We start from the raw sequence: 21,875 nt of genomic DNA on the forward strand, positions 1-21,875 counted from the left end.
CATTTCCGTACCAAATTCAGACAGGTGTCGCAAGCAGCCAAACCAGTCAGCACTTGGGTCAGTTGATATTGTAAAGCAATTACTCCAAGTCAGAGATGTAAGCAAAGCAATTGATACCACAAGCGAAGAGAGTGAAGTGGCTGAGCATATCAAAATGTTCGCCAAAGCTTCACATATCAGTAAAAATTAGTGTGTTTTCCAGTGGTGGTATTATCAACAAGAAAGTGCACTAAAAAATCTTGCTGAAGTAGCAGGTGCTCTCTGTTACTCAAGCAAGCGTAGAACGCACATTCTCTGGGTTGCGCTATATTCTTAATGATTTAAGACTAGGTCTAAATGAGGATAATGTTGACGCTGTAATGCTATTACGCTGCAACACATAAAACTGTATGAATGCCTAATACTGTATAACTGAACATTTCCCTTTTGTAACTTTAGCAAAATAAAATTGTATTATATCATTAATGTATTACATAACACCAATCTTCTTGATGTGGCAGTAGTAGTAGTAGTAGTAGTAGTAGTAGTAGTAGTGCAGTGTTATGTCTATATGAACTGCAATTTAAAAAAAAAAAGTAGGTACGGAAACAGTACGAAATTACGGTACGATAAAATATCATACTAGTACGGTACGGTATGAATTTTTAGGTACTGTACGAAATTACAGTACGGTAAAAATGCGCGATACGAATTACGAAAAAACAAATCGAACCGTACCGTACTACATGCCCTGCCTGGCTGTGACTTCGATTCACTCCTTTGCGGCCCATTCCAGGATATTTATCGTGAGACTGCACAACTCTTTCGACTTTAGTCCTCCTTGCTTTTTCACATAGGCTACCACCGTGGCATTGTCGCACATCAGAGCCACCGTGTTTCCTCGGAGAAGGTGGACGAATTCTACGAATGCCCTCTGAATCGCCATCAGTTCCAGGACGTTTATGTGAAGGTTCCTTTCTTCGGGGGACCACTTCCCCTTCGCTGATTCGTTGAGAAGATGGGCTCCCCATACCTCCTTTGATGCGTCCGTGAATAGCAGCAACTCCGAGGGATCGATCGCGAAGGCATTCCCTTGAGGGTGTTCGTCCTGTCGTGCCACCACTTCAGGGTTTCCTCCGTCTCCGAGGACACCGTGACCATCTTGTGTGGGGACTCCCGCGGGGTCTAAAATTCTTTTAGGTTCCACTGAACCGCTCTTAGTTTGAGTCTCCCCCCGGGGGACCAGCTTCTCAAACGACACCAGGTGAAAAACATCCCTTATTTGTCCATTTTAGTGTCTTACGTTCAGATAGGTACGAGTACAACTTGGTGTCTTTCATGTCTACACCACCCATGACATGATTGTAGTCATCAACAATATGTGGAACAATTTTGTCAGGTTTGCCTGTTCCATTTACAGTTTTATAGTCTGCTTTTGAGGAAGTAAATAAAAGAACAGGTGTTTTCTTGCCTTCCTTGTAAGTCACACATAACAAAGGACCCTTTCTACGCTCTGAAACCTCTTTGTTTTTCAATTTTTTCTTTATAGCATCCATAGGCAATCCTTTACGGTTAGTGCGAACTGTTCCAGTTGCTGTTGTGACATTTTTCCTAAGATCTTGAAATAGCTTAGGTGAAGGAAAGTAATTATCAAGACCTAGGTGATGACCACGATGAAATAACCCTGCTTTCTCAAGAAGCCTCATAACAAGGTCATATGTGGCCCCATTATCACTTACTTGCATACCAGCTGTTCCCCTATATATTACAAAAGCATAAGTATAGCTAGTTCTTGCTTCACATAAACACCAAACCTTTATCCCAAACCTAGCATGATGCTTGTTTGGCATATACTGTCGCAAATGAGGGGTCTTACCTCTAAAGCCAATAATACTTTCACCAATGGATATTTTGCGTTCAAGGTAATAATGACTTTTGAAAGTTCTCTGGAAGTGATCAATAACTGGTTGTATTTTATACAATTTATATGTTGGGTGATCTGGTGGTGGCATTTTTGAATTGTCTGCAAAATGCAGAAACTTGAGTAAAACTTAAAACCTCTCTCTGTTGAAGTGGTTAGAGAACCACGGTGTTGCCTGGCTTGGATTTGTACAATCCCAGTAAGACGTCAGGGATGGTTTCTTGATAAGCCCCATATTCAAAATAAAAAGCAAACATTTCAAACATTTCATTCACAAATGTTTGACCTTGTTTGATACATAAGTTGACCATAGACCTTTTCTTTTGTTGAAGATACTCAGTATGGGACTGGATCCACTGACTTGCATACAGATTAGTTTCATCAACAATTTTCTGGACAAAACTATCTGTAATAAAGAGCTTCAGGTATTCTATTGGTTGGGCATCGTGTTTTGGGGGATGCATTGGTCCACAATGGCCTGTGAATCTTACAGGAGGTGATCCAACTTCAATGTCTAATACCCTCATCCAGTCTCCTTCATCACTTCTATCACTATCGGGATTATCATCACTTTCATCAACTGATACATCATCATTCTCACTTTCATCATCAGTAGAACTATCTTCCTCACTAGTATCACAGCCATCATAATTGCTATCATCATCATCAGTCTCTGACTGGATAAAACTCCTATCATTCTCATCATCCATAATAATCAGTTGTGATAATCTGGAAAGGTGCCCTTATGAAAAGTACTATTATATATATATGTAATGTATGTAAAATTACATATTTAAATCCATGACCTAAGAGGTCAATATGGAAGTTAGGAGCGAGTGTGAGAAATGCCATAGTCAGTCCTAACCAGGATGCGAAACTCAAGACACTGCTATTCAAATGCAATGTAACATTTTTCATGAAGAGTAAACACAACCAAGCCGTGAGAAAGAGTTGTCTCTTGAACGGATGTAAGTACCTTCCGGTATTAATGTCGTGTTTACAATAAATCATTAAGTGCTGAAATAACTAATTAGACTTTCACATCAATATGGATATTTTAGTCACTTTCTGGTCAAGATGTCATACGGAACGGTCATCCGACCAAACCATCTATACTCCTGTGATGGAGATGTTAATAACTGTTTTTAAAGAAATAAACTGTTTTAAAGTTAACTTACTTAAACTTATTCAGAAGAAGAAGTAACTTACTAAGTCTAACATTACACCACATTGAAGAGACATTTGACTAGAAACCTAATGTGTGTATATAACAGTACCACGCTAACATATATATATATATATATATGTATATATATATATATATATATATATATATATATATATATATATATATATACATATATATATATATATATATATGTGTGTGTACACACACAAAATTGAAACAGGCAACACCAAAGACCATCTGAGAAAACCGTAAGGGTTTTATTGTAGTGTGTTACAGAGCAATATAACCTAGGAAAACAACTACTTTTTCTTATAGAAAAAATTACGCTCTCTTCTAAAATGACACTCGTTCCCGTCGCAAATGGAGTTTCAGAAATATACATACATTTTTGGGCTCAAGCTATGTCGTCCTGATGGAAGGTTCCTTCAGTAGCTTCCTAGGGTATATTTAACTACAGTGGATATTCCCAGAGAATTAAACTAAAAGTTATCACAGAATTCTAACTTCTGGTGCGAGTACCCTAAAGGTTTCCCTCTAGGATATCGTATATCAGCAAGGGACGCATGTATTAACACGCCACATAGCTATCTGCACCCCATATAGAGTTAACGCTTCGATATGGGAAGGAGGCTGAGTAACTGATGAGCCGTTCCATAGTTACTCTCATTCGTGGCTACTTTTGGTACTTGAGACGTAAACAAACGGGCGCCATTGTTAAATGACGTCACGTCCGTCTTCATCCTTTCGTCTGTAGCTCCAACGCTGTCGGATTTTTCCCAAGTGCTTTCTTTATCTGCTTACATTTGCCGTTATGTCTCAGCCTTCGGCCTCGCCTTCTTCTGGAAAGTTGAGTACCAGGTCCTAGTATTGTTTAAATAAGCTCCGGCCGTAAAGTAACTTCTACTTTTCGTAAAATATTGTGTTTTGTGGCGGAGCTGTGCCGATACCGGACGCGCCATTACGGCGCCGCTGTTCTTGTCGCATGCTTTATTTAGTTAGCCAGAACAGCCTTCTCCGGTCCTTTAACTAATTAATATTATTAGTTATTTAGTCTTCATAGCTAGGAAGTTATTATATCGTGTATTAGCGCTCGTTAGACAACGGTCGTTGACCGACCCCATACTAGATCGCTAGCCTAGCCCCTAGGGTTGACAGCCTAGTGCTCACATTAATGCATGATATACAAGTGTTCCTAAGTTGAGTTATGAAGATTTAGGCATTTTTAAACATACTAGTTACTGTGATGTAAGTGTTTTCGCCTTCGGGGACCATACAAGGGACTGTGTTGGTTCGTGTACCAACCCCCTCCTAACCTAATGTAGGAACCCTTGTATGCTTCCTATTCCCCTTACCTACGAGTAATTCCCTCTGGGTAACCTTGCTTCTCCCTTATTCTATAATGGGGAGAATCTTGATTTCACCCAGATTATTTATCGCTTCTCAGCCTACCCTAAGGGAATGAACCCCCCTTAGGGTCGTGCTTGAGACCTCCCCAGTTGGTCTTGGTTGGGTTACTCCTTCCTCTCTGCAACTAGCGATGTGTCTTTCCAGGCCTTCCTAGCCTAGGAGATGGTCCTCCTAATCTAGGTTAGGCTCTGGGGGGAGATTCTGCCTTATTATAGTTTAGGACAGTGCTGTACCTGATCTGTGCTACCTATCCTAGGTTAGGGAGTGTTCTCCCTTGCCTTGGTGGCCTCTCTCATACAGAGTCTACCCACTTTAAGAAAGACCCTTACTCCCCTCCCCACTCTATCCCTTTGGTGTAGGCCTGCCTACACACCCCTGTCCTCGGTCCTACAACTCCTCCCTTGGGTGGAGTGGTAGGGCTAGCCTTGTTCTTCTGCTGAGCTGGCCGCTCAGGTACACTTACCCTTCATAGCGTTCTATAAGGGTGGTTGCCGGCGACAGTCCTTCCGGCGGCGATCCTGCCGGCGGAGGATTCCCCCTCTTTGAGTGCTCTCTATCCCTCCCTTGGGTTACCTCAGGCTCCCGGCCGTCTGCCGGACCACTGCCGCCGGATGATAGGAATACCTACTCCTATCATGAGTGCACTCCCTCCGGACGGATGCCGGCGTGGTATTGGATATTACCCCTCCCTTCCCTCCTTACCTTTCTCTCTCTCTATTATGGTGCCGGTCCCTTGCCGCCTCTACTGCCGGCGACAGCCGCCACTACCTCAGGTGACCTCTATTCATAAGATACCTCCCCTCTAGGACGTCAGCTTACCGCCTGCCGCCTTCCGTCGACGTCCCACCCCTTATATTTCCCCTGGTTTACCTAGCGACAGCCGGCCGACTGCCGGAGACTGCCGCCAACCCCCCCCCCCCCTACCTGCCGGCATTGATTGCCGCCATTCTAGGTATCTGCCCTATATATATATATATATATATATATATATATATATATATATATATATATATATATATATATACATATATATATATCTTATGAATTGAACTAAGGTTCACCATGCCGTCAGCCGCCCCTGCCGGCGATCCGCCGCTGTGCCGGCGGTCGCCACTGTCGTGTTGTCCATCTCGGTTGCTCAGTGTGTCCTCCTTGATGTTTACACCCAGCAGGACCGGTCTACGGCGTGCCGTCGGTCTGCCGGAGTCCCCTAATAAGGCGCTAAGGGACATGCACCCCTTCCTCGGCTGCCGGCACCATGCCGGCAGTCAATCTGATGCAGCCAGATAGCCTGGCCACATCCATATAGGTATTGTTATACCAGCTAATATAGTCGCTATGCTGTATGGTTGCACATTACAACATTTCCAGTATACTCTGTGCATCTCAGTGCAGTCGCTTGCCGGAACCTACATATGACTAAGGGGTTTATCCTATTTTCCCCTCTCCCTCACTAGGCTCAGAGCAGTCTCAGATCATTTTACACTCTGCGGACAATTCCTCTATTAAGGAGGCCTAGCTTGGCTCATCCATACGGATTTTCCCTCCTTTGGAACCCTCGGGTCCTAAGGAATTGTCAAAGGATAAGGTTACGGTAATCGGCTGGGCGGGATTCACAAGCATGTGTCTATCTACCTCCTTCCTGCTCATCTATCTTGAGCATATTATTAATATGCTATTTATAGATAAAGTTATTCTTAAGTCTAGAGTAATGTAAGTCATTCTTATGCCTTCCATGTACTCATGAACTCTTTCTTTTACAGGAGGAGTATATGAAGTGTGAGAGCAACTTCTGTGGAGTTAAACGGCCGGACTTCTACGGGCACAAGGCGTGCCAGACCCACGCCCCCTGCGCCGCCAAGAGAGGCGACCTTAAATACTGGGATCCACAGAACTGTTCAGTCTGCAAGAGTCTCCTCGATGAAGCATTCAATAATCCTCCTACCTCGGAGGTAAGGGACACTGCTAGAGAGAAGCTGCGCAAATGGGTGCGAGGCTTCCAAAAGAACGCCTCTGGACCTTATCTTCCAAATGAAGATATGAGGGCCTTGCTTTTCCCGAAAGCATCCAAGGACTCGGTGATCCCTCAAGAACAGATTCCCACCATCCAACTGGTGGTCGAACCTGACATCGTCATGGCTCAGTCAATGCGTACATGCCATATCGATTCCGACGACGTGGAACGTATGTCGGAGGTGTCAGAAGGTACGGAGAAGACCCTCATGGGCGAAGAGCTTGACTATGAGGAAGATCAGGTGGAATATCCTGATTCGGAGAACGAGGTCACTCCAGCTCCCCCAGTAGACCCAGTGACATCCGAGGAACCTGTTCCTTCGACTTTCGCCACCCCGGATCCACTTCCATCGGCCACTCAAGAGGTCTTCAGGATGCTAGAAGCCCTCATGGACAAGAAGCTGAGAGAGACTCGGGAACAATTCCGGACAACTCTCGTCGGCTTCAAACAACCGAAAAAGATTTCGGTTAAGGACCTCCCCCACTGCTCGGAAGCTAACCCTTGGTGATACGCCGAGCACATGCCAATCACAACTGGCAAAATCTTTATTAGTGAAAGGGTCGGCTCTATTCTTCTGGAAGAAGTGGAGTTCTTCCCGAACTTCGAGGCTTATCCGGACTGTTACGTCCGACTCAGGTCCGAACCAGCCTCAAAAGAAGAGACCGAACCTAAGGAGGTGATAGTGTTCGATATCGCAAAGGCCCAAGCTATGCTGGCTCACGCAGTGAAGAGTCAGGGTTTCACCAACTCCAAGATGCCAGCACTGAGCAAAAAGCATCCAACCTTTGTTGCTCCAGCTACTGCGACCTTCCCCTTCGTTGAAAAGGCCTTCCAAGCGGTCATGAAGGCTGTGGAGGAAGGGAAACCTTGCCCTGCACTGGAGGAGTGCAGACCCTTCTCCCTCACTCTTCCCCCCAATGATAGGTACTGGAAAGACATCCAGCTTACTTTTACGGTCGGGAAACTAGAACCTGATGTGGCCGGTCGTCAGTTCAACGAGGACCTCCCACGACTGAACGATCATCTCCTTTGTAGGGAACAGGATACCAAGGAGAGACTCGCTGCTTCGCTGTCACATCAGGTACAGCTAGAACTCATGGCCGGGGACACCAGAGTCCCGGACTTTTACATGGTCCTTGCAAAGTCACACCTGGCGACTGTGACCAAGGATTTGTACAGCTTCGCTAGGGCTCGTAGAGCCTGTAGAGAATTTGTGTTTGCCAATGCAACGGTGAAACACGAACCCCGGAGACTGATTTCCTCCAACATCTGGGGCAAACATCTCTTCCCATCCGCCTTGGTGAAAGAGATAGTATACAAAGCCGCCACAGAGAATCGGAACCTTCTCCACAAGTGGGGCATGTCCCGAAAGAGGAAGTCCTCTCAGGACGATGGCCCTCAGCCTAAGAGGAAATCCTCGAAGCCTAGGCCCCAGCAACGTCAACAAAGACGTCAGTTTCCGGGTCCCGCTACTCCCCAAGTGGCTGCACAGCCACAGCAGACCTTCCAACTGGTCCCCCAACCGGTGGTGTCGCAAGTCACCGGTTTTCACCCCTGCCTATGAGCAGCATTCCACTACCTTTCGTCCCAGAGGTAGAGGCTCAGGCAGAGGCTCCGGCAGAGATTATTCTCGCCGTCCCTCCAACGGCAGAGGAGGAAGGGGAGCTAGCAACCGAGGTGGCAAACCCTTGGGATACCAGAAGCAATGAAGTGCTTCTGGTGGGAGGAAGACTCCGCCAATTCCAGGATCGTTGGACCTTCGATCCTTGGGCACACAGCATCGTCAAGAAAGGACTGGGCTGGAGCTGGACTCAACCACCCCCATCCTTCCAGCAATTCTTTCAACAGTCAACCCCCCCTGGAAGAATATGTCCTGGAGCTCTTGAACAAGAAGGTGATCAAGAGGGTAAAGTCAACCAGGTTCCAAGGGAGACTCTTTTGTGTTCCCAAGAAAGACTAAACTCAGTCATTCTAGACTTGTCCCCTCTCAACAAGTTCATTGCGAACAACAAATTCAAGATGCTGACTCTGCAATAAATAAGGACCCTTCTGCCTCACAGGGCCTACACGGTCTCCATAGACCTGGCGGATGCCTATTGGCACATTCCAATGAATCACTACGCTTCCTCCTACCTAGGATTTCGACTCCAAAGGAAAAGTTACGCCTTCAGGGCCATGCCCTTCGGGCTCAACGTGGCTCCACGAATCTTCACCAAGCTGGCAGACGCAATCGTCCAACAGCTACGTCTTCAGGGTGTCCAAGTGATGGCCTACCTAGACGACTGGCTAGTCTGGTCACATCGCCCGAAGATTGTCTGAGAGCCTGCAACAAAGTCACCCATTTCCTGGAGCATCTGGGTTTCAAGATAAACGCAGAGAAATCTCGCCTCACTCCAGCTCGGAAGTTCCAATGGTTGGGAATCCATTGGGATCTTCAGTCACACCGCCTTTCCATTCCACCAAAGAAAAGGAAGGAAATAGCAGGGTCTGTCAGAAGGCTTCTAAAATCCAAACGGATCTCAAGACGCCAACAGGAACAAGTTCTCGGCTCTCTACAGTTCGCCTCAGTGACAAACCCAGTGCTTCGCGCACAGCTAAAGGATGCCGCGGGAGTCTGGAGACGATTCGCATCCATCGCTCGAAGAGACCTCAAGAGACGGCTTCCAAACAGACTTCGCTCACTTCTAAAGCCGTGGTCGGAAGCAAAGGCCCTGAAAAGGTCCATCCCTCTTCAACACCCGCCTCCATCGATCAACATCCACACGGACACTTCACTGGAGGGTTGGGGAGGTCCCTCCCACCAACAGCAGGTTCAAGGAACATGGTCTCCCCTATTCAAGACGTTTCACATCAACATCTTGGAGGCCATGGCAGTTCTTCTCACCCTGAAGAAACTCTCCCTGCCACCCTCGATCCACATCCGTCGGACTCTGGACAACTCGGTGGTAGTCAGATGTCTCAATCGTCAGGGCTCGAGATCGCCCCAGATAAATCAGGTGCTTCTACCTATCTTCTGTTTGGCAGACAGGAAGAAATGGCACCTGTCTGCCGTTCACCTATAAGGATTCCGCAACGTGACAGCGGACGCTCTATCAAGGACAAGCCCAATAGAGTAAGAATGGTCTCTAGACGCAAGATCTTTCTCCTTCATCTCTTGCCAAGTCCCGGAACTTCAGATCGATCTCTTCGCGACGAGCGACAACAATCAACTTCCTCGATATGTGGCCCCGTCCGAGGACCTCAAGGCAGAAGCGGTGGACGCCATGTCCCTGGATTGGAACAGATGGTCCAAGATCTACCTGTTCCCTCCTCCCAACCTTCTGCTGAAAGTCCTATCCAAACTGAGAACCTTCAAAGGGACAGCGGCCCTAGTGGCTCCCAAGTGGCCCCGGAGCAATTGGTATCCCCTGGTCCTGCAGCTGCAACCCACGGTGATCCCCCTACCGGGCCCAGTCCTCTCTTAACAAGTACAGAAGTCGACTGTCTTCGCTTCATCACTGAAAGTCAGGGACCTTCATCTCATGATTTTCTCTCCTTAGCCGTAAAGAAAAGGTTTGGGATCTCGAAGAAAAGCTTAGATTTCCTCGAGGAGTACAAGACAGAGTCTACCAGAAGGCAGTACGAATCTTCCTGGAAAAAGTGGGTTTCCTTCGTCAAGGCAAAAAATCCTACGGAAATCACCATTGATTTTTGCATGTCCTTCTTCATTCCCCTTCATGGACAAGGCTTAGCGGCCAACACGATTTCCACTTGTAAATCGGCCTTGACTAGACCACTCCTATACGCCTTCCAGATTAATCTGTCCAGTGACATCTTCAATAAAATGCCCACCACCTCCACCAAAACCTATCTCCTGGTCCCTGGACAAGGTGCTCCATTTTGCTTCTAGCCTGGACAACGATTCGTGCCCTCTGAAAGACCTGACTCAAAAAGTTATCTTCCTTTTTGCTCTCGCCTCGGGAGCCCGAGTCAGTGAAATAGTGGCATTATCAAGAGAAGAGGGTCATATACTGTTCACCGATACGGGAGATCTTACCCTCTTCCCCGATCCATCGTTTCTCGCCAAGAATGAATTGCCCACCAAGAGATGGGGCCCCTGGAGAATCTGCCCCCTGAAGGAAGATGTCTCTCTATGCCCAGTGGAGAGTCTTAAGGTCTATCTTCGAAGAACTTCAGACTTCGGTGGAGGATAACTCTTCAAAGGAGAAACCTCGGGTAGCAACCTTTCACTGAAACAACTAAGAGCGAAAATCCCCTACTTCATTCGCAGAGCGGATCCTGATAGTACACCCGCAGATCACGATCCTAGGAAAGTCGCCTCTTCTCTGAATTTTTTCCAGAGTATGGATCTCGAAAGCCTCAAGAGTTTTACAGGCTGGAAATCATCGCGCGTGTTCTTCAAGCACTACGCAAAAGAGGTGCACGAAGTGAAACATTTCGTGGTAGCTGCAGGTAGTGTAATGAAACCTGCTGCTTAAATCTGCATAGAACAGTAAGTTATTAGGGACTCTAACACTACGGGTGCCTGTGTTGACCCTATCATGATACATGGTGATTTAATGGACACTTAGTGTTTCTAATGCTGTAGACTGTTCTTCATCAAGGTGAAATGTCATAGAAATTTTACACGCGTGCCACATGCTCTCGAGCATGGAGTGTTTTTTGGACTATAAAAAGACTGGCTTTCCCCTGGGAACTTGTGTTTCTGAAAAGCAATATTTTCTTTTCAGACTCAAGATCACCGTCTTTCATTTTCTATGTACATTATTCATTATTGTAAATAAATTCTATAATCATTATTGTAGTTACTTCTATAATGACTTGCAATCTTAGAAATAAAATGTCTACTTTATTTACCATGTGTGTCTCCTTTTGTTCCTATTCTTTATTAAGAAATATACGATTGTTATAGTTTCATTTACCCCTTTCCTATCTGATCATAAGAATAATATAAGTATTTATATCATATACTCACCTATGTCCTGATAATATTCCTACTCGAATATTAACCTTTGATCTGTCTCCGAGACCAGCATGACCTCTCCACCAGGTGAGTAGTTCTTCACCAATCACTTCGAGATATTCATCTTGTCCACCAGGACTTCCCTGCCAGGGGAGCAGGAAACCAGTTCATCGTAGAATCTCTGGTAAGGACAATTACTAAAAATTGTCATAGTCTTTACGGTCTCCAGATCATAGGAATATTGCTCGAAGCCCTAGGCACTTGGATTAAAGGAAAAAATCCACGATACATTAATTCTCTGGTACACTTCCATCAGGACGACATGGCTTAAGCCCAAAAAACGGATTTTGAGCGAAGCGAAAAATCTATTTTTGGGGGAGATAGCCATGTCGTCCTGATGGACCCTCCCGTCTATTCTAGTTCAGCCTTTCAGGCCCCTCCCTGACCTACTGTATCGCGGAGATTGGTAGGAGCTGGGCTCAGGATGAAGACGGACGTGACGTCATTTAACAATGGCGCCCGTTTTTTACGTCTCGAGTACCAAAAGTAGCCACGAATGAGAGTAACTTTGGAACGGCTCCTCAGTTACTCAGCCTCCTTCCCATATCGAAGCGTTAACTCTATATGGGGTGCAGATAGCTATGTGGCGTGTTAATACATGCGTCCCCTGCTGATACAGTATACGATATCCTAGAGGGAAACCTTTAGGGTACTCGCACCAGAAGTTAGAATTCTGTGATAACATTTAGTTTAATTCTCTGGGAATATCCACTGTAGTTAAATATACCCTAGGAAGCTACTGAAGGAAACTTTAATCAGGACGACATGGCTATCTCACCCAAAAATAGACGTTCTATATACTACGATAATGGGGGACCCCCAGTGGGAACTCAGGGTTTTGGGTGGGGAAAACATACTGGGGAAACAATATATAATCGTAAAACAAACCTTTTCTTCTCTATACATTACTTTCTTGAATGTATTATAATCGGAGGAAAATACAAAACAGTATATCTGGATAAACTTTGGAGGCCCCGTTGCAAAGATTATTTCATGAAAAAATACAGTAACTAGTGCTGCCAACGTCAGATGTAGATCAAATGTTAGCATTCCATGCTAACATTAGCATCCGTACATACATACATTCGTGCATACCAGTTTTCGACCTGCGCAAAAGCTTTTCCCCCTCCAATTACTAGTTTTATTATCGTATTCCTTTTAAAATTATCTCATTTTATATTCCCATTCAATATTATTTATCATACATTCCATTTTATCTTCCTATTTTGGGTTTATTTCTTTTGTTATTTCCATTTCACTCCCCGGTTTCACATAAATACATGCTCTAGACTAGTTCCCTATCCAATCATTTATGTTTACCCTCTAGACTCCGTTGTTTTTCCCTTAACCAATCACGAACCGATACGTAATCAAAGTTTACACAAGGGGGTTGTCAACTGATATTTCCCTACCCCCCTTCCGTTATCTCTTTGAGTGGTCTGTTCATACCCCTCCCACCAAATCCTTTTCCTTTGAAACCTAGGCCATAGTAGGGTGTCCGTCATTTCAAGTGAGATTTATTTTTTCGTATTTTTCGTATTTTTCGATGGAGTAAGATATAGAAACTTGTAACGGCTGCAGTATTCCGTACCTAAAAGCAATTGCTAAATTCCATGGTGATTTTTATGATTCTTCAACCAATGTTGATAATTTCCTGATAGCACACAACGTAATTCCTCATCGCTTACAGTGCCCCAAGTGCCGTTCCCTCCTATCTTATAGGAAAGACATTCACGTGTTTTATTGTAATACCGAAACCAGCATACCTAAAACCAAGAAGAAACGTCGTTGTGGTTATACCGTTACTTCTTAAAAAGGTAAATTTTTGGGAAAAAGTTGTCTACCCCTATGGTAGATAATAATATTTGCAAACCAATTTTTACATAAACATTGGCCCCACAAACCATCCTCATCCTAGTCATAGGAGTTAAGCTGTCAGTCTCACCCTCCCGTGACCTGCAAGTTTCGACGTCTTTTTCATAAAGGTAAGTCATTCCTCAATAGTCATTATATGTTTTGTGACTGGGGAACTCCTAGGTTAGGTTAGGTTAGGTGGGTTTGTTAGGTTCTCTGCCCTTTTTGTACTTTTTATATATTGTGTAAAAGTTATATGGAAAAATTATTTGAAATACGTATGGAAATATCTAACATTGCTATCGTTAGCAATGTCACCGTACCGTTGGTAAATCTGTGTATCATTCGTAACATGGAGAATTTTACCGTTTTCAGTAAATACCTGAGGTTTGTGACCTGTCATACTACTAGGTTAGGTTAGGTGGGTTTGTTAGGTTCTGTGCCCTTTTTGTACTTTTTATATATTGAGTAAAACTTATATGGACAAATTATTTAAAATACGTATGGAAATATTTAGTAATGTCATCGTGCCGTTGGTAACTCTGTGTACCATTCGTCAACGTTGGTAACACTGTGTGTCATTGATAACGTTGCTAATTTTAGCGTTCGCAGTAGAGTGAGCCCTTGCTACTTCGCGGTTCGACCATCGCGGATTCACCACTTCGCGGGTTTTTTTCATAACCCATATCTATAAACATATTGCGGATTTTCCGCAAAATTTCGAAAATACCGCGATATCTGAATACCCCAAATACGATATTTTGTTACCTGTAATTCCATTAATACTGTAATTAGTAATATCTGCTCTTACTGATTGTTCATTGCATTACATATAACATATAATTCAGTACAGAAAGAAATAAAACACAAAAAGAGAATGTGATCATATGATAATTCAGTACTGAATACAGTACGAATACAGTACGTAGTAACATTAAATCGAACATGAAACGCAAATCAGATGCAGTCATACCATATTAGAATGGTGTAAGGCTGCTGATGGCTACTACTGTACTACAAATGTAATGGATGTGCATCTTTTCCATGAATCTTTTGTATGTATACGTACGTAGTACTGCATCCAATAATATTCTTTGTTGCAAAAATCACATCTCGAATAACCGTATGAGAGAGAGAGAGAGAGAGAGAGAGAGAGAGAGAGAGAGAGAGAGAGAGAGAGAGAGAGAGAGAGAGACATCCTACAACAAAACAAGCGTAAAATAGCGTACGTAAAGCTGTATTATTATTATTATTATTATTATTATTGTTGTTTTTGTTACTAAAATTATTATTATTATTATTATTATTATTATTATTATCATTATTTATTATTTATTATTATTATTATTATTATTATTATTATTACTATTATTATTACTGTATACGAAGGGTACCTTGTACTTTGAATTGATAACCTACATAGCATATAAGACGGATTGTGATTGGTTCAAGCGCTGATAGATGACGAATCAGAACCCAAGTTTTGTAATCTAGCCTGTGATTGGTGTTTTGCCCGCATCTCCAACTTCCAGCATCTTTTCGCGGTCACTCTCTCTCCCGCCGTATCGCTGTGTAGACATTGTTAAGTTATTGTGAACTTTAATCTGTGCTGTGCGTGACTGTTTTAAGTTGAACTTTCTGTTAAACCCTACTGTACAATGCCTCCCAAGCGTTCTGCTTCTACTAAGGCTGGTAGTGAACCTAAACGCCACCGAAGGATGATGACGATTGCTGAGAAGGTGACACTTCTCGATATGTTAAAAGACGGCAGAAGTTACGCGGCCGCAGCCCGCCATTTTGGAGTCAACGAATCCACCGTTCGCTATATCAAGAAGGACGAGGCGAACATTAGAAAGACGGCTACCATCACCTTTAGCAGATCAGCGAAGCGAGTCGTTACCACGCGTAATAAAACGATCGTACGCATGGAAGGTGCTTTAGCAGTGTGGATTGCAGACTGCCGGAAGAAGAACATAGCCTTGGATACGAACACCATCCGAACCAAGGCTTTGAGCTTGTATGAGAATTTTGCGGCAAAGGAACCTCAAGATGACGATGGCGACCATGCTGAAGAAGATGATGATGTCGATGAACCTCAACCAGGGACATCCACTGATTCCTGGCGTCAGAAATGTTTTTCCGCCAGCAAAGGATGGTTCGCAAAGTTTCAGAAACGCTTCGCCCTGAAAAGTGTTTCCCTGCATGGCGAGGCTGCTTCCGCTGACACTGAAGAAACTTACGTGAACGAGACGTTCAAGAATATTATCGCCGAAGGTGGATACAAGCCGGAACAAGTGTTTAATATGGATGAGACCGGCTTGTTTTGGAAGAGAATGCCGTTGCGAACTTTCCTGTTCAAAGAAGAAGCCAAAGCCTCTGGCTTTAAAGCATTCAAGGATCGCGTTACCCTCGTGATGTGTGGCAATGCTGCTGGATTTTTGCTAAAGCCGGGGCTTATTTACAAGTCGAAAAATCCTTGCGCTTTGAAAAATAAGAATAAGAATCTCCTTCCCGTGTACTGGATGCATAATCTAAAAGCATGGATAACGAAGATGCTGACCTCCAACTGGTTCTACCAGTGTTTCATCCCGCAAGTCAGTCAATATCTCTTAGAGAAGGGCTTGCCATTCAAGATCCTTCTCCTTATGGATAACGCTGGTGGACACGCAACTGACCTGTCGCGTGAGGGCATTCAGGTTGAGTTCCTGCCACCCAACACCACGTCATTAATTCAACCGATGGACCAGGGGGTTATCAGGGCGTTCAAGGAACCCTACACGAAGAAAACCTTGGCGGACCTCGTTGCGTGTGTGGATGCTGCCCAAGATGATAAGGATGAAGATTTTAACTTGAAGGCGTACTGGCGGCAGTACACCATAGCCACGTGCCTGTAGAACATTCAGAAGGCACTGCAGGAAATGAAACCTGCAACCGTTAATGCGAGCTGGAAAAAGTTGTGGCCCCAGATTGTTTACGATGACGAGGGATTTACTCCGTCTGAAATCCAACACTCTGCAATACGCAAATCTGTGCAGTTGGCTGCGATAATTGGAGGTGACGGGTTTGGCAACATGACGACTAAAGACGTCGACGAGTTGTTGGACTGCCATTCCCAGCCGCTAACTGACGCAGACCTAGAAGACCTCACGAAATCGGCCAGTGAAGAAGAGAGTGAAGAAGAGAGTGAAGAAGAGAGCGAAGCACAGGAAGAGACCCAAGAAAATGTCGAAGAAACGGGCTTAACATTAGAACGGCTTGCCAAGGTCTGCAACCATATAAAGGAGGTGAAAGAAATGTTGCAAGAGTGGGACAAGAATATGGTTCGTTCTATGCAATTCTGCAACAAAATCGATGAAGATATGACTCCCTACAGGATGCTCTTAGAGCGAAAAAAGAAGCAGCGGCAGCAACTTCCGATCACAATGTTCTTCCAGCCTCGCAAAAAAGAGCCAGTTCCTCCTGCTAGTACGCCTTCGGAAGAAATTGAAGAAGTTTCCCAGGAAGAAGTTGAAGAGGTGTCCCAGGAAAAGACACCTCCGTCTGAAGAGACGTAAAATACTATCATTAGCTGCACAGTAGAAGACATCATCAGCTTCATCATCATCATTTCTACTGTACAACAAATTCATAGCCATCATCATTCAAGTTTTTCTTCAACTTCTTTCGTGGTGAGTACAGTAACAAACTTTATTTTTTACTTTAATATTCTAACAATTTTAGTTTAGTATGCATTAAGTTAAAGGGAAGGTTTTAAAAGTCTGAAGAGTATACATGTTGTAACCTATCATATTTTTTTTGTTTAAAATTTACATTTACGTACGTAAAAAAATCTCTCTCTCTCTCTCTCTCTCTCTCTCTCTCTCTCTCTCTCTCTCTCTCTCTCTCTCTCTCTCTCTCTCGTAAATTGTTTTCCTGCTTTACTACGTAGGTACTATATGATTTTATATAGATACGGTAAATAATATTTGTAATAATATATTTTCTAGAAACTTTTACTGTAATATCATTAATTATCACTTTCATCATGCGCGTTAAATGCCTTCTTTGTTTACTGAGCATGGTTGTTTACTGAGCGTACTTTATGACGCCGTCGTTTCAGGCGGCGTCATTAAGAAAAACATTTCATTTGGAAGTCTTAAGAAAAATTAAGTAAAACATTGGTAATAACAAAATCAACATACTGTATAATCAATATAATCGATGCAAAAACTAACCTATACACAGATGTGTACACTAAATGCGTTTGTTTCTTCATTATGATCACAGATAAACGTAAACAAAACATTGGTTGCCACTTTTTATCGTGCTTTTTGGCGTGTTTAGGAAACACATGATATAAAATCGCCTTTAATATTTGTGCCTGTTTTTAGTTTAGGGTACTGTAGTACATGCATTAAGTGTTCTGTACATTAAAGGGTAGTTTGTTAACAGTACTACGTACAAGGGAAGGTTTTAAAAGTCTGAATATAAATGTTAAATAAATAGGTAAATATGGTGTCACTACTTCGCGGATTTTCACCTATCGCGGTCGGGTCTGGAACCTATCTACTATGATAAACGAGGGTTCACTGTACATTTGTAAGGGAAGTGACACCGTTGAACAAGTGCTTATATTTAAATATTTTAACACAACATATATGACAACAGTAATTATATTTAACCATTTTAACAGAAAATATATGTTTTCCTGTAGGAAATAACGTTATTTAACCGGTTTTCACCTTCATTTCATCCGTAATAACAGCAACCAATTCGTCAACATAAGGTTAGCCGAATTGGTTGATTTGTTTGTTTGCGGTTGAAATGAAGGACAAATTCGGTTAAATCACGTTAGTTACTATCGGAAAACATATATTTTCTGTTCGAAATCACACCCTGTAATACAATACAAATTTACCCTATATCCTACAATAATGGGGGACCCCCAGTGGGAACTCGGGGTTTTGGGTGGGGAAAACTTACTGGGGAAAAGATATATAATCTTAAAACAAGCCTTTTCTTCTCCATACATTATCTTCTTGAATATACTATAATCGGAGGAAAATACAAAACAGTATATCTGGATAAACTTTGGAGACGCCGTTGCAAAGATTATTTCATGAAAAAATACAGTAACCAGTCCTGCCAACGTCTGATGTAGATCAAATATTAGCATTCCATGCTAACAATAGCACCCATACGTACATACGTGCATACCAGTTTTCGACCTGCGCAAAAATCCCTTCCCCTGTGCAGAAGCTTTTCCCCCTCCAATTACTCGTTTTATTATCGTATTCCTTTTAAAATTATCTCATTTTATATTCCCATTCAATATTATTCATCATACATTCCATTTTATCTTCCTATATTGGGTTTATTTCTTTTGTTATTACCTTTTCACTCCCCGGTTTCACATAAATACTTGCTCTGGACTAGTTTCCCTATCCAGTTCATTCATGTTTACCCTCTAGACTCCGTTGTTTTTCCCTTAACCAATCACGAACCGATATGTAATCAAAGTTTACACAAGGGGGTTGTCAACTGATATTTCCCTACCCCCCTTCCGTTATCTCTTTGAGTGGTCTGTTCATACCCCTTCCACCAAATCCTTTTCCTTTGAAACCTTTGTCCTAGTAAGGTGTCCATCATTTCAAGAGAGATTTATTTTTTCGTATTTTTCGATGGAGGAAGTTGTAGAAACTTGTAACGGCTGCAGTATTCCGTACCTAAAAGCAATTGCTAAATTCCATGGTGATTTTTATGGTTCTTCAACCAATGTTGATAATTTCCTGATAGCACACAACGTAATTCCTCATCGCTTACAGCGCCCCAAGTGCCGTTCCATTCTATCTTATAGGAAAGACATTCACGTGTTTTATTGTAATACCGAAACCAGCATACCTAAAACCAAGAAGAAACGTCGTTGTGGTTATACCGTTACTTATTAAAAAGGTACATTTTTGGGAAAAAGTCGTCTACCCCCATGGTGGATAATATTATTTACAGCCCACTTTTTACATAAACATTGGCCCCACAAACCATCCTCATCCTAGTCATAGGAGTTAAGCTGTCAGTCTCACCCTCCCGTGACCTGCAAGTTTCGACGTCTTTTTCATAAAGGTAAGTCATTCCTCAATAGTCATTATATGTGTTTTGTGACCGGGGAACTCCTAGGTTAGGTTAGGTGGGTTTGTTAGGTTCTGTGCCCTTTTTGTACTTTTTATATATTGTGTAAAAGTTATATGGAAAAATTATTTAAAATACGTATGGAGATATCTAACATTGCTATCGTTAACAATGTCACCGTACCATTGGTAACTCTGTGTATCATTCGTAATATGGAGAATTTTACCGTTTTCAGTAAATACCTGAGGTTTGTGACCTGTCATACTACTAGGTTAGGTTAGGTGGGTTTGTTAGGTTCGGTGCCTTTTTTGTACTTTTTATATATTGAGTAAAACTCATATGGACAAATCATTTAAAATACGTATGGAATTATCTAGCATTGCTATCGTTATTAATGTAATCGTGCCGTTGGTAACTCTGTGTACCATTCATCAACGTTGGTAACTCTGTGTACCATTCGTCAACGTTGGTAACACTGTGTGTCATTGGTAACGTTGCCAATGTTATCGTTCGCAGTACACTCGTAAGGGAAGTGACACCGTTGAACAAGTGCTTATATTTAAATATTTTAACACTAAATATATGACAACAGTAATTATATTCAACCATTTTAACAGGAAATATATGTTTTCCTGTAGGAAATAACGTGATTTAACCGGTTTTCACCTTCATTTCATCCATAATAACAGCAACCAATTCGTCAACTTAAAGTTAGCCAAATTGGTTGATCTGTTTGTTTGCGGTTGAAAGTAAGGTCAAATTCAGTTAAATCACGTTATTTTCTACAGTATAGGAAAACATATATTTTCTGTTCGAAATCACACCCTGTAATACAATACAAATTTACCCTATATCCTACGATAATGGGGAACCCCCAGTGGGAACTCGGGGTTTGGGTGGGGAAAACTTACTGGAGAAAAGATATATAATCTTAAAACAAGCCTTTTCTTCTCTATACATTACCTTCTTGAATATATTATAATCGGAGGAAAATACAAAACAGTATATCTGGATAAACTTTGGAGACGCCGTTGCAAAGATTATTTCATGAAAAAATACAGTAACCAGTCCTGCCAATGTCTGATGTAGATCAAATATTAGCATTCCATGCTAACATTAGCACCCATACGTACATACGTGCATACCAGTTTTCAACCTGCTCAAAAATCCCTCCCCCTGCGCAGAAGCTTTTCCCCCTCCAATTACTCGTTTTATTATCGTATTCCTTTTAAAATTATCTCATTTTATATTCCCATTCAATATTATTTATCATACATTCCATTTTATCTTCCTATATTGGGTTTATTTCTTTTGTTATTTCCTTTTCACTCCCAGGTTTCACATAAATACTTGCTCTGGACTAGTTTCCCTATCCAGTTCATTCATGTTTACCCTCTAGACTCCGTTGTTTTTCCCTTAACCAATCACGAACCGATACACAATCAAAGTTTACACAAGGGGGTTGTCAACTGATATTTCCCTACCCCCCTTCCTTTATCTCTTTGAGTGGTCTGTTCATACCCCTTCCACCAAATCCTTTTCCTTTGAAACCTATATCCTAGTAGGGTGTCCGTCATTTCAAGTGAGAGTTATTTTTTCGTATTTTTCGATGGAGGAAGTTATAGAAACTTGTAACGGCTGCAGTATTCCATACCTAAAAGCAATTGCTAAATTCCATGGCGATTTTTATGATTCTTCAACCAATGTTGATAATTTCCTGATGGCAAACAACGTAATTCCTCATCGCTTACAGTGCCCCAAGTGCCGTTCCCTCCTATCTTATAGGAAAGACATTCATGTGTTTTATTGTAATACCGAAACTAGCATACCTAAAACCAAGAAGAAACGTTGTTGTGGTTATACCGTTATTACTTAAAAATGATATTTTCATAATAAAATAAATTTTTGAATATACTTATCCGCTGGTTATACAAAATAGCTGAAGTCCCCTGACGCCCTGGCAGAAATTCAAATCTCGCGCTATTGTAGATACAGTAGGTGTACCAACCGCACCCTAGCGGTAGCTCAGGTGGAACAACACACCATCTCCAGTTCTTCCATTCCTCATAGCTATACCATAGGTAGTCTCTAGAGGGGAGGAGGGTGGGTGTTAAATTTATATAACCAGCGGGTAAGTATATTCAAAAATTTATTTTATTACGAAAATATAATTTTTAAATATAAAACTTACCCGCTGGTTATATAAAAGAGCTGATTGACACCCCTTGGTGGCGGGTCAGAGACAGCTACATATAGAAAATTCAATTAAGGGTTACAAACAATAAACTTAAGCGGTTCTCACCTGATAAGGAAGCTGACAGCAATGATACTCTGCCTCATTTCGTCCGCTATCCTTAAGAGATCCAGTAATCCACTCGGGCTG

General features: G+C 42.5%; 1 pseudogene; it reads right to left on the reverse strand.

Annotated features, from left to right (window-relative positions):
- Positions 1–1,229: 1,229 nt before the first annotated feature.
- Positions 1,230–2,610, reverse strand: LOC137621363 (piggyBac transposable element-derived protein 4-like; annotated as a pseudogene).
- Positions 2,611–21,875: the final 19,265 nt, after the last annotated feature.

Source organism: Palaemon carinicauda, chromosome 28 (genome assembly GCF_036898095.1).
Source record: "Palaemon carinicauda isolate YSFRI2023 chromosome 28, ASM3689809v2, whole genome shotgun sequence".
NCBI lineage: Eukaryota > Metazoa > Arthropoda > Malacostraca > Decapoda > Palaemonidae > Palaemon > Palaemon carinicauda.